Here is a 6,000-nt window from a genome sequence, read left to right on the forward strand (position 1 = left end):
AATTCATCATGTCTCAGCTCTCCTTGCCAGGCTCTTCATGGACCGATGCGGTTCAGTACTGTGCTGAATACTATAAAATATACTGTAGATGTTGTACACTGTAGTGGCATGAATCGTACATGTAAATGTTTTCTATTATGAACATTTTGATTCTGCAAAGAATACTGATTTTGGATCAGGTTTGAAGATTCCCCACAATATGTTACAATGCGGATACAAGCTCAGATTTGTCTACGACATCTTCATAATTGGTTCTCATTAATGCTCATGATAATAGGGTATTCAAGCATTATTTCAACTCTGTCTGCGTCTCAGAGGACAGCTCTGCTCAGTTAAGAGTTTTTTTTTTAAAAAAAACATGATTTCCACTTTCATTTTTATTAATGGACAATGGCTTCCATTAGGCCTACAGCATGCTAATTCCCAGGAATAGAAAGCAGCTTGGACTAGGTAGGATAGCTCTTATTAAAATGAATATTCTCCCCAGAATACTTTATCCATTGCAAATGATTCCTGTATTGTTGACAAACAAGGTTATCAAGGCACTAGAAGGCTGGTTAAGTACTTTCATCTGGAGTGGGAGGAAGCCTCGGCTGAAATTGGCCAAACTTCAAATGGATAGCGCAGATGGTGGTCTAGATCTGCCCAATATAAGGCATTACCAACTGGCCGCGCACCTCAGGGTGCTTACGAATTGGCTTAAATCGGATCCTTCCTCGATTTGGCTTGATATTGAATCTTCACAGTCCAAGTGCCCTCTTTGGAATCTATTATTCATAAAGGACCTTAAGTCTATTAGGAAATTTTGTTCTAACCCCATCACGCTATGTTCAGTCAAAGCCTGGAGGTCTGTGCGTACTATTGAAGGCCGTGCTAAATTGACATCTCCCCTTACTCCAGTGGTAGGCAATCCTGACTTTAGGCCGGGACACTCAGGTGTAGGCTTTAAGACCTGGCATGAGAACCGGAGACCTGTTTGATGGCCAGACCTTGATGTCTTTTACACAATTGCAGCAGCGTCATGGGTTGCCAAAAACTGAATTCTTCAGGTATTTACAAATTAGACATTTTATTACTGAGGACACTTCACTTGTAACCAATAGTTCAGCTTCACAGGTAGAACAAGCCCTCTCTTTGCAATTTTCCAAGAAACAAATTTCAATTTTCTGTGACTTATTGAATTCCTACTCATCTATATCCTCTCAGATTACTAAGCAGTCCTGGGAAAAAGACCGGGACGTCTCTATTCATGATGAGGACTGGGCAGCTATGTGGACCTATGCAAAACAGATTTCAGTTTGTAACTGAACTAAATCCATCCAGTTCAGAATATTACATCGTATACATATAACTCCTGCTCTCAAGAATAAAATGGATGTCAGTTCGTCCCCATTTTGCTTTAAATGCAAGACGGAGATTGGTAATTATGTTCACTGTCTTTGGTCCTGTGTGAAGCTTCAGAACTATTGGTATGACATTGTATCAGAACTCTGTTATTTTTGGTGTCCCAATCGATTTAAACCCGTTGTGTCTTTTACTTGGTCTCCCAGATGATCATGTTATTGATGTCAAACATAAGAGGTTGTTCAACTTATTAACGTTTGCTGCTAGGAAAAATATTCTTTTGTTTTGGATCAAGGATGTTGCTCCGTCAAAGAAATCATGGACACTTTCTACAACATTTGGGACCCTTATTTAGATCATATTGGACCAACATTGTCTGCCACAGTACTTGGAGGTTTTCCGTGCCAACCTTAGATATCTTATATGCCAGCATTCTTCCCTAGTGGGTGCTCTGCTTTGGGGTGGGGGCTTGTCTGCCCTTTGGGTATGGGGGGGGTGGTCGCCCGGGCAGGGGTCTCGATGCGTTGCATCGGGGCCGCTTCTTGGGGCGGTGGCCCTGCCGCCTGGAGGGGGGCGTTTGCCGCCTTTGTAGTGGAGTATGCATGGGTCTGCTCTTATTGTAATGCTTTGGTGCCTATGATAACTGTATTGTCTTCCTTTTTAATATATGTATTTATATACTGTATGGATGTATATGGGAGTCTATCAAAACTCAAAAGCCACTTATTGTCATTATGGTTCATTGTTCTTGCCATGTCTTTGTACATTCAATCTTTTTATTTATAATAGTGTTGTGCCTGAGCTGTTTTTCTTTTCTTTTATTTTCTTTTGGTGTTTGTTATTATGTTCTTGTTGTGTAATGTCTGTTTGTTGTCCTTAAATTTGTTAAAACCAATAAATATACTTTATAAAAAAAAAGAAAGCAGCTTGGATTCCCAATTGATGATCATGTCACTGGTATGCAGGTTTCTGAACCTCTGAGAAAGAGTGAAACAGAAATGCCATATTATGAGCATTAATGAGGGTTTTATTTTTGAACATTTTATGAACATAGGGTGTAGTCGTCCTTTAACACCTAATCAATTACATTGATTAGGCCTATACCTTCAGGCAACATTACTGTATACATAGGCTACTGTTGTACTTATTTTGCATGTTGCAAAATACTGGCTTCAAATAATTCCAAATAGCACACTAACCACATGAGCCCCAGCATCCCTATTCTGGGATGTGAACATTCTGTGACGATAGCCGATCTACATGCTCAAATTGCGATGGCCAATTTCCGGGTGAAGAGATTTGGTGTAGAGTAGAGGAAACAGGAGGGTGGGGCCTAGTATGAGTCCTGGGGGATTCCGGTCAACTAAGTATATAGGCTTTAAGTGGTTAAAACATGTAAGACGAATTCTATATGATGGCATTTTAGATGGAGCCATGGAGGTTACAGATGCACTTTTGCACAGTAGCAAGACATGGCCTGAAGTAACCGAGACCAGAAACGGCGTATAAAATGCATTAGAGTCCTGTGTTCCTGTAAGAATCCAAAGGCTATAATATGAATGCTATGATTGCTGCAGAATCTTGTTTGATCCTTTTGTGAAGCATGTTATGGCTCCGAATGAGCCAGTGCCTAGGGAACTCTCCATAACCACCATGGCAGATTTTTTTTTTCTTATGCTTTTGAAGTCAGTGTGCTGGAGGGGGTCTTGCGACCTGCCGTACCACCCAGCAACAGCTGTCATCATCGATGCCTTAAATCGTCCAGTGTGAAAAATATTCTACTAAAAGGGTTTGAGGGCTCCACTTGGAAGTTTAGGCCTTCATGCTGTGCAAGCATGTTGTTGTTTGACATACTTTTCTCTGCCAAATATTTAACCTTATTCCAACTTATTATTCTTTATTCTTTAGCGATGGAGAAATACCAACATATCTCTGTGGTCAACAATAGTTAGCGAAACTATAAGACAGTCCTCCAGATACCCATTGGTGAATCACAAAACCAAAACTTAACAACTTAATCCAGTAGTTTTCAACCATTTTCATTTCAAGGGCCAAGGCCCATTATGCCATTTGATATGGCTCTCAGATGTTGGCAAACATTGAACATAATAACAATTATTTTACATTCTCTAATTGTGTAGACTTCTTAGAACTTAAAGGAGCATTCAGTGATTTGGGTGATTTGGAAAACCACCCAGTCCGCCCCGGTAACAAAATGTGCACATGCACGCTCTACAGTGGGGGGAAGTGCAACAGGCCAACAGCATGTGCACCAAGGCCCGCCCCCACTCGATCATGATTGGAGGAAGGCCCCACTCATCCTGATTGGATGAAGGTTTTGCCACCCGCCACCAAAACTGAAACTAGGGTTTTTTGACCCCAGGGGCTCACTGGGGACAGGGAGGAACTCCTTATATGGTCAGCACACTCTATAGTAGGGAGAAAAAAAGAAAAAATAAGTGATATTTGAATTAAGTCAAATCACTGAATATACCTTATAACAATAATGTAACTCTTGAGAGTGTAAAATGAAACCAAATGGACCCCATTTGGTTTCATTACGCTCTCAAGAGTTTTTTGGTTACCAACTGTCCATCATTTAGCTGGGGACCACCTGGAACCTCCTCAAGGACCACGGGGGTCCCCGGATCACTGGTTGAAATCCACTGACTTAATCAATTCAGTAAACATTGCAGCAACAATTTGGATGGCTAAACTTTCAGTTAGAGTGCAGGGCAGGCTCACTTCCACGTCAACAAACGCCTAGAGCAGGCGTCTCATTATCCGGGTTTTTAAACAGCTGGTGGATGGAAATGACACTAGAGCGCGGTTTTAACTTGTAGCGTCGGCAAAACCGATTTGCCGACGCTACAAGTTGAAGCGGCGCACTAGTGTCATTTCCGTCCACAAACTGTTTCAAAACCAGGAAGAAACGCTTGGTCTAGGTTTTCTTGCCGCCTCTTGACACGAAAGTGTGCCTGCAGCCCTGCACCCATATAGTGTTGTCATCACACTGTTTTGGAAATGGCAAGATCCCCAAGGAACTGTTGAAGAGAGCTTCTCATCTTCTTCTAATCAGTTGTCGTTACTTTGAATTATACACTAATGAGTTTCTTTAATGAAAGTCGTACAGCTGTGAGACATGAATAGCTGGCAGTGGTTATAGGCAGGGATGACTCATGTCAGTGTAATTCACTGATTACAGGGGTTGTGCTAGAGTCACCAGCTGGACACAAGTGGTAATTTCTTATCATCTTGATTGGATAATCTGAGTGGTTACCTTGGCATTTCAAATGGATCTTGAGAAAATTAACACAAAATAATCAAAACCGCCCTTTGTATGAAAAAGCAGCCTTAAGCCTACGTAGTAGTAGTTTCATTGACAGAATTGAGGTCAGTCCTTCTGTTTTAACTCATTGGAACCAGTAACATTTTACAAATATGAAGACAATAAAAGGAACAGCATTTTAAAAGGTAGGCAGGCAGGCTTTCATGAACTACTGTAAAGTTGAAACTTCTTCTGTTCCAAAACCACCGGCATCTGTCACAATGTTTGTGTTTGCTTTAAACCACACTGATCAAGATTAGCTGCAAGTATCTGGGACACAGAACAATGTCAGATTATCTTTTCTCCTTCTCACCCTCTGCAGTGTGATGAGAGAAGCTGTTCTCCTTTCTCACATGCACAGATTTAGCCAGCAGTCCTCTTTCCCCACCCGGTCCTGCAACAAATGACTGATTGCCCACATCCTCCATCTTTAGTCTTCCTCTTGTTGTCAGACATTATTCCCTGGTTGCGGTCTCAATGCGCCATTAAACTGGAAGCTAATGAAGAGGCCTTAGTTCTGACGTCAAACACCCTCTGCACCTCCTCTCCTCCAATGTCCTACTCCATCATGTGCTAGTATGGTAGACAGTACACACACAGTACAAATGTGGATGTGCACATCAATTTCCATGCTCTTGTCTTGTAATGGTACTGACTGCTGCGATCCATCAAAGAGAATGATGGATGAGAATGATCCAATAGCTTCTATTATATCCCAGTGGTTCGCAAACATTTCCATGTGAAGGACCCCCATAATAAGCCTATACATATTAGGCCGCACACCCGAATGTGAAAATATTGTGCCATTACATAATTCTACAACTTTCTATAGGTCGGGAGTGTGATGGCCACATGTATTGGCCACACCAGCAGCCACACAACGTTGGTGAAACATAGTGGATTTTAGTTTATATTTATTTTCAGCACTATACATTCTACATACATAAAGGACTACACACAACCGGTTAAATGACACTGTTTATTGCAATTGTGGTGACGAAGTTACAAACTGGAGTGCACATGATTAAGTTATCTTTTGTCATGGCGAAATTGTTTTAGCAGGTCATTTAATTTGTATTTACGGCAAGTTTATTTTGTTTTGAGTTATCGGTTTGGATAAGGGCAGGAGTTAAGATGGCTGGCCCAAGCAAGCAAGAAAGGTCCAGTTGCTTCTTCAGCCTACTTATAAGGATCTGATTGCAAATTGGACTGCACCATGTCCCCTGCAGGGGTTTGAAAAAATGTACTTGGATATTTCAGTTTCATTGTATTTTCTTTTGTTAATATGAGTTAGTGACGTATTGTAGTGGATTATGTTGTAGTGATTT

Source organism: Electrona antarctica, assembly GCF_951216825.1.
Source record: "Electrona antarctica genome assembly, chromosome: 22".
NCBI lineage: Eukaryota > Metazoa > Chordata > Actinopteri > Myctophiformes > Myctophidae > Electrona > Electrona antarctica.